Here is a 10,590-nt window from a genome sequence, read left to right as displayed (position 1 = left end):
ATACCCTACAAGTGAGACTACTTGAGTTTACCTCATCTGTGTGTAACAAAAAAAAAAAAAAGGGATTGAAACATGGCCTTGGGCTTTGTTACAAGTGTAAGTCATTTGTAATTTCACTCATAAATCCTTGGTGAAGTGGCCATAACATCTGCTGCCATCTCAGAAGTTTTATGTCACACGTTTTATTCCCCACATCCCAAACACTCTGCTTCTCTTTACAGTCTGAACCACATCTGTACCCAGGGTAGTCATTCCAAACTAATGATGCCCGGAATATGAATTTAGTCCAAAGACTTTCTTCTTACTTCTTTTTGTGTTTCATACTTTTTTCATTATCTTGTTCCCTCATGCTATGGCATAAATTCACCCTGACTGACCTTCAGGCAAAAAAAAAAAAAAAAAGCGACTTGGCTCTTTCTTTCATCTCTACCTCACCTTGATAGCAACAAGCTGCATACTTTTTTTTAATTTGGCAAATTCTATGCATTAAGCACCGGTAATGTGATGGGACTTAAAAGTCTGCCTTTTAATGCCTCGTATTAGGATGAAGACGATAACCTGTACTGCCTTTCATATTGCTGGAATAATGGTTTGCCAACTTTCTCTCAAAATGACTTCCTTTATATATGGGAACCTCGTTTTGCTTGTCTTGAACAAACTCTCCCGGATCAAACTGATAGAATATCAAAGCAGTTTGTTGTACACACACTTTGCCATGCCTTATCACATTTCTCGATCCAGTTAAACAAACTGTCAACTGTTATCGGCCAGAATGTTTTCATGTTGGAAATGTAAAAAGCTACAAAGCTGTCAACACACTGCTCAAACCCTCTAATGCAGGCCTTTCACTCTGTTTTCATTTCAGTAGCTATCAAAGACACATGCACAACGTGAGCTCATTCTGTCCATAGCGTATCAAAACACACCTCCCATCATGCCAGGCAGAAATGAGTAATGCCTCAAGCAAAGATTATATCGGGAAAGAGGGGAGTGTTTTCATGTGAAGGTATTGGGATTTGAAGAAGTGGATGATATGATGGAGAAACTGGGCGAGATGTGCTGGGCTGTTGTGATGATCTCTGAGACTATGAGCTATCCCCATGGATAATGGAACTTACATGTTAGAGAGAATTACGTCTGTTTATTGCCTGGAGGCTGCTGTGGAAGCCAGCATGTCTGTGTATGTGTAGGTAGTGTTGGCTGATTGATGGTTGTGTGCCCATCTTGGAGTGGAGAGCGCTTACATCCCTGTAGTTTTATGTGTATGACAATGTTGTATTGGAAATCGACTGATGCGGGTGCTCTGTGGAGTGAAAGATATTTGATTGTGAGATGTAGTTAATGTCTGCTGTGGAGGCGCTCAAGAAAAAAGGCTGAAGATGGAGAGAGGATCATCATTTTATCCGCAATCTGGAGGCACTAAACAGAACAAACATATACGTTTGTGAAATACCTGCTTGTTTATTTTCTTGACAGATCTTTGCATCTGTTACTTGCCACAATGTACAAATTGTTCATATGATCATTGCTTGTACCGAATACATATTTTAGGGCGGTTGAAAACATTGGTTTTCAGATGTGACAGACTATTCTAGTTGCAGGACAGCCTCATTTACAGATGGAAGTAATGAAAAAGACATTGAACTTTGCAGTAGCCTTTTTATGTGGTGAAAGCAGGCAATAAAATCCTAGGTTGGTTGGCTAAACTATTAATTTGGATGGAGGCGAGGGCACAGTGTGGGGAACTGGAGCTTACATTGTGGTTACATGTTGAATTCAATGTTAAAAGAAGCAGACAGCAGCACATTGCATCAAGCAGGACTTGTTTGGGAAAGTCTTCAGTGTGAATAGCGGATACTTTTGACAACAGTGAAGCATGAGATTGTCTTTCATAATATAAATATGAAGCAATACTAGTCAAGACAAGTTACTGATAAAGGGTTCAGATAAAGCAAACAGAGACAACAGACTAGTTTCTCTTAGTGTGTTTAAATTACATCGTTATTTGTCTTTTATCCTCTCAAAAAAATCGTGAAGAAAAAAGACTTTCCCTTAATATAACCTAGAATTTGGTAAGTATGCCAAACCTGCATATATCCTTCCAAAGATTTTTCTTTTTTCTTCCCCTATATTTTTCTTTTGCTATAAAACAAAATGGCTTCTATCGCATAATATGAACTTGTAAAGTTGTACAGTCATTTTCAAAAGTCCATCCATGTATCTATCTTCAGTGTGGCTTCATTCTGTTCAGGTTCATGGGGTTCTGGAGTTGATCCCAGCTATGAACAAAGGCAGGGTACACCGCAGACCCCAAAAGACAGACAACCACACACTCCCACACTCACACCTATTGAACCAATTTTACACTTATCAATTAACCTCCCATGCTTGCTTTTGGGCCTGTGAGAGGAAACCAGACTACCTGGAGAAAACCCAGACACAGGAAGAAGTCCAAAAAATGTATTTTGTGATAGAATAATTGCCGGTTTTACCCTACACCTTTTTTTTTTAAATATATCATTGTCTTTTCTTAAACACAAAAGGAGAAAAAAAACATGGAAAAGGCAACCTCCTGTCTCACAGAATCTTCCTGTTGCCGAGGCCCTGTGAAACTCGCCCTTAAGAGAGGTTTAAATACTTAAAAAATCCCAAAACAAAACCCTGATTTAGATCCGTAATTTTAAGCACATGAGGGAAATTTGTAAAAGGGAGAGTACAGTTTCTCTGGCCATGAGTTAAACCAGCAAACTCAGCTGCTACAGATAGTATTAATGGTACTCCCCGACCATTCTGCATTGAAACGCCTCAAACAATAAATATTGTCTTAAACTTTCTGAAGTTCACAAAGTTCCCAAGGATAATTCATAAAGTACAATCAAGATTTTTTTCATTTAATAGAAGCTTGCACAACATATCAACAATCCCTCAACGACTGAGCAACAATGGAGAGACAAACTCCACCATCTCAGAGGTGTTGGGCCATCTGCCCTGACCAGCTGGGGTGAGTGATGAGCAGAGAGAGGGGGAGTAAAGAGAAAAATAAGCAGCATAGACAAACAACAAACAATACACACTGGAAATATTGGTGAGGCCAGTACATGCAGATTATAGCTTGGAACGACCCTGATAAACCTGCAGAAAGATAAAGAGAAAAAGAAAGGACAGAGGAAAATAGACACACTACGGGGGTGAGGAGACATAAATATCTTTGTAAATCCTACGTGCTGCACCAACATACTGCACAGTGTGATGGGAAATCCAGCTTTATCTGCATCCAATATTTTCATTTGCATATGTGAGTTGTTACAATATGTAGCCTGTGATACTACCTATTCTTCAAACTCTTTGTTGTGTGAAATGTAGTGAAAATTGAAATCTGAAGATAACGCGCATTTCTCTTTGAGTCCTTTGTGTTACACTTTAATTCTTTTTTTTCCATGCTGCAAAGCATAAGGTATAGCTTTACGCCAGTTTGGTTCAGGGCAGGTAGAATGTTTTCTTTTTCTCTGTGTGTGGTCTACAGTGTGTTTGTCCTGTAAGCAGCCTGTGTTTTTATATTATTTATGGGAGGGTCAAATCCTACATATGACTGAAAAACTTCAATGTGTTTTTTTTTTAACATAAGTTGGTGTTGAACATGATTTTCAGTAGAAACAGAGTAGGAAGTAGTGAGATCACAGATATGGACCTGTAGTGCTTCCGGGCATGACATTTTAGAGGAGAGAACACGAGCGTCTTCAGCGAACGCTCGCGGTTTCCCAGCCAAAGGTCAGGTGCAAGTGGAAGGCTGAGATTGAGAAAAGGTCAAAGCTTTTTGAAAATGGTGGTTACAAAATACTAAGCATCATAAACAAGATAAACACAGCTGGTTCGTGAACTCGCGGAAGTGCGCTAAGAATTGTACCTTTAGATTAGTGAGAAAACAAGATACGGGGTAAATAAATGCATCCATTGACAGTTCATGATACAATAACATAGAGATTTTCAAAGATATGCCAACGAGAGACCGTTGCCCAGAAGAGTGTTGGAGAATGTCACAGCACTTATGGCACAGGCAGCATAGATGTTAATGTGACATTTAAGCCAGACTACACAGTTGGGTGTCTTGGCTTTCAACTTTATATGGACACGCCGCCCCATATCCCTGCAAGAGATGTACACTAAATGTCTGCTGTCATAAGCATCAACCCACAATCCAACATTCACATATTGTCAAGGTTTATGTTCAGTTTATGCCCTGTAATCATCACTGCAGAAGGACATAAGTGAGTAATAAAAACAGAAAGGGGTTGCCACAGTCAGTCAGCTGTAGATGTCACAATGGAATGTGCATATTAGGAAATGGTCATTTGAAACATATTCAGAGTCTGATTAGTAAATGTTCAGTGGTAAATGACTTGCACAGACACAAGACAACAAATGTGGTTAGTGAAAGCAATTATGTTGGTTTGCCAGTTGATAAATAGATAAGGATACCCGATGTAAAGCAAGACGTGGCGATGACTCGATTGAAATCCCATAAAATATAATTTAAGGGTCCTGGGTAAAAGACTATAAGTAAAGACTGAATGACTATGTAGGAAACTGGCACAGTTTTGGAGTTTTCCATCTGCAGCAGGATAATGAGTCCAAATACGCCTGTATGAATGGGAGTACTGACCGTCATGGTCTTTTAACCATAACTAGCTGATCTCAGTCTCACTGAACATTTATAAACTTTTAAAACAGTTTGGAAAACCTGATAACGCATGAGTGTCTTTCATGCAAAAACGTGTGATCCACACAGCACAAAGCTAGAGATGGTTGATGTGTATGTATGCAGAACATTTAACAGAGACATGTCAAAAATACATGTACAACCCATTTGGCTATAATCTGTCCTCTCTTGTAGTTATATGGGAGTGAAGCCAATCAAATCCTTAATTCCTGCAAATGTTTTGCATTATAATGGTGTTTTAAGCAAATATAAGTATTTGATACTTTTAAAGTTTTTGTTTCCAGTTGAATGTTCTGTGCATTTTGAAAAAAACCAACATGTGGATTAATTTCCTGTATCATCTGTTTCATCATGTTTGGGGCTCTGAGTAGCCAAAGGGCTGCTGAAATCAGTTCATTGTTGTCAAACATAGCTTTTGGTCCAAGAAAATACGACTGTGGAAAAGATGTTTCAAACTATTCCAATCAATTGTGTTTTACTGGGATTTTCATGAACTTGAAATATACCCGTTACGTTTTTATGTGGATTTATTCCTGAGCACAGAATGTACAGTATGCCACTCACAGCATGCTTGAAATAAAAATATTGTTTACATTAGGTATATGTGTAATTCTGTCATCTTTTGCTGTGGGACTGTTTCTTTGATTAACCTTATATGATAATTCATTTTGAAGCAGTTGCCAGTAACTTCATTGTTTCGTGATCAATTTCACCCAAAACATTATTTTTGCTAAGTTTCCACCGAATTAATCTTTATAATCCCAACAGTGTATTTTTGCCTTCATATAAACCAGTGGCAAACTATTGTCAGGGTATTCTTTCCTCTGATACAGTAACTAATAGTTTCTGACAGGGTGTGCAATTTCCTCAAAGCCATTTAGATATGGCCCTGGTCTCCTTAGAGCTAAAGACAGGATTCAATAAGTAATGCCTCAGCAGGCCTCAGCACCTGGCGGTCTCCGTCACCCTCTGGCTGACTGTAATCATTTGTGATAGCCCCCGTACGCTTGCTGGCCACCCAACAGCACATGTTTCACTCTGGCTTTTAGACGGACATCAAAATGCATTACCTCCAAAGCAGTAGATGGGGGGCTGAATGTGCGGTGCCAGGGTGGAAATAAAGACATTAACTCTATCCGCAGACCAAGGTTGGTAGACTGCACCAAGTGACATTACAGAATTTTATACATACACATCAAAGGGAATTAATGGCAGTCAACCATAAAGTTGACAGGCTTGTCTGTCTGAAATGTGTCAGTGAAAAAGGTATGATTACGTGATTACTTCCATATCACTAAATGCTAATATTGTAACATTTAATTATTAAAAGTTTTTGACCGAAGAAGAGTTTTTCACCCGCTCTGTCAATATCGTCTAAATACTTCAGTTTCTCCTTCAAATTAAGTGGAAACAACACAGTAAATCATTTCAGGTTTTTTTGCACATAGTCCTATTGCATGGTAAATATGGTCTTAATGACTCGACAGCGGGAGGCTCGGCTGTTTAATGAGCAGGCTCTCCTGCTCCACCATGATCAAATGAGCACCTAATTTGATTTTCCCTCTTGACCTCTATTTCTCTCAGAAAACAACAAAGCACAAGGGATTTTTCAAAGACTTGTGCAGCAGTGGAGAAATTCAGAGATGTGTGGAGAAAGAGAGGATAACAAGGAGACTTTACCCATCATGATATAAGGTACAGCACACTCTTTCTAACACTCAGATGCAGTATACACCGATCAGACCATTATTTAATTTCTATGACACCTGTCAGTTTTTGAAACTTATATGCTGGAAGTGGGGAAAATCATTCCCAAAATGGTATGTGTTGTAAACTGGGGACGGCTAATGGGAGCTCAGGAATCACTGGTGCAAAGCTGTAACAGAGGCTGCCCATTGTGAACTACGTATTCCCACTGTAGCACATATAGGCGAAAACCTCAGCGGTGGCTTTGCTAAAAAGATTTCAGAACAGGCAATGCATTACAGCCTTCTGTGTATGAGGCAGGCAGTGTGACGACAGACCCCTCCGAGTGCCCATACTGACCCCCCATCCTGCTAAAAGCACTCATAATAGGCACATAAGCAAGAAGACCTGAACCAGTGTGCAATGAAAAAAGCTGAACTGATGAATCATGTTGCTATGTTTTACATCATATGATGGTTGTGCATGTGTGTGTGTGTGTGTGTGTGTGTGTGTGTGTGTGTGTGTGTGTGTGTGTGTGTGTGTGTGTGTGTGTGTGTGTGTGTGTGTGTGTGTGTGTGTGTGCATCCAGCTTTCACCTGGTGAGAAGATGGCAGTGAAATGTACAATACAGGAGGGGACAATACAGAAAATAGAGTGTGATGCGCTATGCTGGGGTATGCTGGTAGCTTTCATTCTGACTAAACATTGCACCCCTCTATAGCAGCAATAATATACAATGACAGTTTTATCCTTTAGATAATAAAGTAAATCAAAGAATTATGGAAGATTAAGCAGTTTGCCTCTTCCTGAAAACTTAACATAACTTCATCTCATCAAGCTTGATGTACAAATCCAGATAGCAACAATGCTAACTTACAGGACATAAAAACATCCTTCCGATGTTTCGCTGGTCATTGGGTTAGAACTGTTTTAGTGACATCAAGGTGACTTAAACCAGTAATTCCCAGTCATTAGGCACTCACTTCAGTCAGAGCCACAGCGCTTGGGGCCTAAGCTTTTCCTGCTCTAGAAAACTGATTATTAATTTCATTTCGAAGGATTCTACTTTTGTAAGAGGGTTTGAATCTCCCCGCGTTTGGCTTCACTGTAAATGTTGGTTAACTGTTGGTTAAGTAGTCCAACTGCACATGCCGCTGTCTCGGGCCCACTTGTGAAACAAAGAGTGACATAACTGAAAAGTCTGACCACCTCTCACTGAAGCTAAGGTCAAAGTAAACCATTCATGATAAACTACTGTCAGACTCTGTCTGTCTGGCCTGACACTGAAGAGTCTGCTCAAGGTTTGACATTCAATAGGAGCATAAATCTGTCTTATGTTACTGAATGAGTCCTATTGTTTTGCACATAAGGCCTATAAAGCAGCAGACTGTCAATTGTATAATTTTCGCACTGACTTAACAAGACAGCAGAGGTGTAGATATGAAGACGGTTGCCTTTTTCCTCATTTTCATTTCTCAGCTTAAGCCAAATCAATCACCACCTGGTTGTAGTTTTAACAGAAAGTCTCTTCATAGTACTATCAATTTTCTCAAAGTTGCTTCGAGTGATACTTATGCTTTACTTGCGTTCAACACCAATTATTGTGTGAATATCTATAACGAAATTAGTTTGTGCTTGCTTGCTTGTTTTTGGAAGTTGTGGGTCTGGTTTTCATGACTGTTCTTGATTTGATGCTTTAAATGTGGCCACTTCAGAAGCAAGCAGCAGACCATGGCGTCACTACAGAGAAAAACACTCCGCGGGTGTCTAGACCAACTGAAACAACCTCATGTGCCGATAGCACCACATGCACAGACCGCATGTGCTTCGCCCAGAAAAGAGATTCCTGTTTGCAACACCAGACCCGACTGATTCAACATGACATGATGTAGATGAAGCAGGAAATATATTGTTCATTTTCTGCCCTCTTGTGATTCATTTTTTTAATAATTACATTCACAGTCAACCGTCATTTGCCCTTAGGATGTTATGTTCGCAGGTTATTTGCCACTGTTCGATAAATTATGGAACTTGTCATTTTGAAGTACATAATGAACGCATTATGAAGAGACTGTTACAACTGAAGTCAAAGGCAGGTTCAATTTTATTTACATTTATGTCCTCAGGGAGTTTTTTCTTTTCAGGTTTTAAACCAAATCAAATTTTTCTATATTTATTGTGATGGGTGTTTTTGTCTTCAAAATCTTTTTATTGGTCTAGAAAAGGTCAGCTAAAAGTCAGGGGTGCTATCACATGCCTGTTTTTGCACACACTCGTACCTGTTACTGACAGTACATTCACAGTGTCCTGCTGTTGAATTTCATGAGCTCCCTTGGAGCTGACTGGGGCTAAGTGCCCTACTCAAGGGCAACTGAAGAATAGTTGTCGAGGGAATGACAGCTCATGCCTCATTCAACTTCACCACTCATATCGTTCTTCCGTCGCTGCCAAAAACTACTTATATGAAGAGAAAGAAAAATAAAAACACTAAAATGTCTTTAAATTGTAAGACAACCTTCAGAGCAATAAAGTTAAACAGATGAAGAGTTTTTGATTATAGAAATCTGTGATTTTATCAATGGTAAACAGATTCATTAATGGAATGGATTCAATAGACTCCAAATCCACGTTGTTTTTGCATGTTCTTCAGTAAAATAGAAATGCCATTCATAAGACCAGTGGACCGTGTCAATTTTTTTCTGAGCTGCATTTCATGTATTGTAAAAAGGAAGAAGGCAGGATTGGTAGTGAAGGTGGTAAAGAGATGCAGCTCAGCAGGGTGGTGAGACAAAATGCTTTCATGACACCTGCTGGTGTAGCGTTCTGCTATCTACACGCTGTTTCTTTCCTCCCCCATCATTCATCCATCAACCCAGCGGTAGACGCTCAGGACACAGCCACTCTCGGTTTGTCAGTGCCCGCCACAAAAGCTTTCATTACTATTACATGTCCGCTGACCCCTCGGAGAACTAAAATAAACTACAGGGGCGTACCAAAAAAAGAAAAGAAATTGTCACAAAGGATAAGACGTGGCTTACCTTGTGAGCAATATTATGAGCATAAAGAAATCGGGATTATTTCATCATGTTGCATTTTATCGCCCTGAGTTTTCCTGTTGACGTTTAACACATCGCGTCTTCATTTCAGTCAGAAGAGGACTCATGGTGAGCAGACACTTGTCGAAGCTGATATGGATGAAATAAGAGACGAAGGATGAAAAGAAGGATGACAAGAGATGAAGGCAATAAACAATCAGGAATTTTATTTTTGTTTGCCTTTCAATGCGACACAGAAGGTCAAAATAAAGTGAATCTCATGATAAATTTAAAAAGACATTCCTTTCCTGTAGCCTGTTTATCTACCATGGTTAGAGACAAATACCTCATATGTTCTCTGGCTCAGTCTTCCTTTCACTGCTTTATATTTGCAGCAAGTGGCAGAGGTCGAGCTTTTAATACCATCCCTAAATCCCCAATCCTTTGCATTACCGGGCCCAGCACAGCCTGGCTAGGAAAGCTGGCTGCTAATAAACTACATAATCAGTAAATCAAGAAATGGAACAGGTGAAATATGCATAAATGTCTTGATTAAATGTTACTCAGAAACACTCATGTATTCATAATTTAGTAGATTATATCATACCTGGACAAAAAGGGCACTTTGCCTGATGGAGAGCACTCGGCCATGATCACGAGTGGTAGTTGATCTCGATTGACATTCTGATTGCTAATGCTGATTGAAAAAGTCGAAAAGTGAGTGGCCAAGCATGTGTGCACGTATGTAAATAAGAAAGACACAAAATGGTGTGGAAAATAGAAGAGGATACGGATACCATGCCAACAGTTTTAGAGCACACAACGATCATCCATGTTAGAGGTTTGCGTTGCTGACGGACACAGACAGACACACAGTTACATACACGCCTCCAGACAATTTAGAGACGCTAGTTCACATAATAAGAATATCTTTGGATTATACGAAGAAGTCACAGGACATCCAGACACAAGAAGAACAAATAAATTCCCCAAACTTTCCTTGTGCCAGAAAACAAGCTGGATTATCCTCACTGTGAACTCAATGTGAACCACCTTGTGTTATATACATCACTTCAAACACATGTTATAAATGATAAGTATTCTTTCGAATTCTTTTGATGTAAAAAAAAATAAAAAAAATAAAAAAAAGCG

Source organism: Lipophrys pholis, assembly GCF_963383615.2.
Source record: "Lipophrys pholis genome assembly, chromosome: 2".
In the NCBI taxonomy this organism is placed as follows: Eukaryota; Metazoa; Chordata; class Actinopteri; order Blenniiformes; family Blenniidae; genus Lipophrys; species Lipophrys pholis.
Note: the sequence above shows the minus strand (reverse complement) of the source record.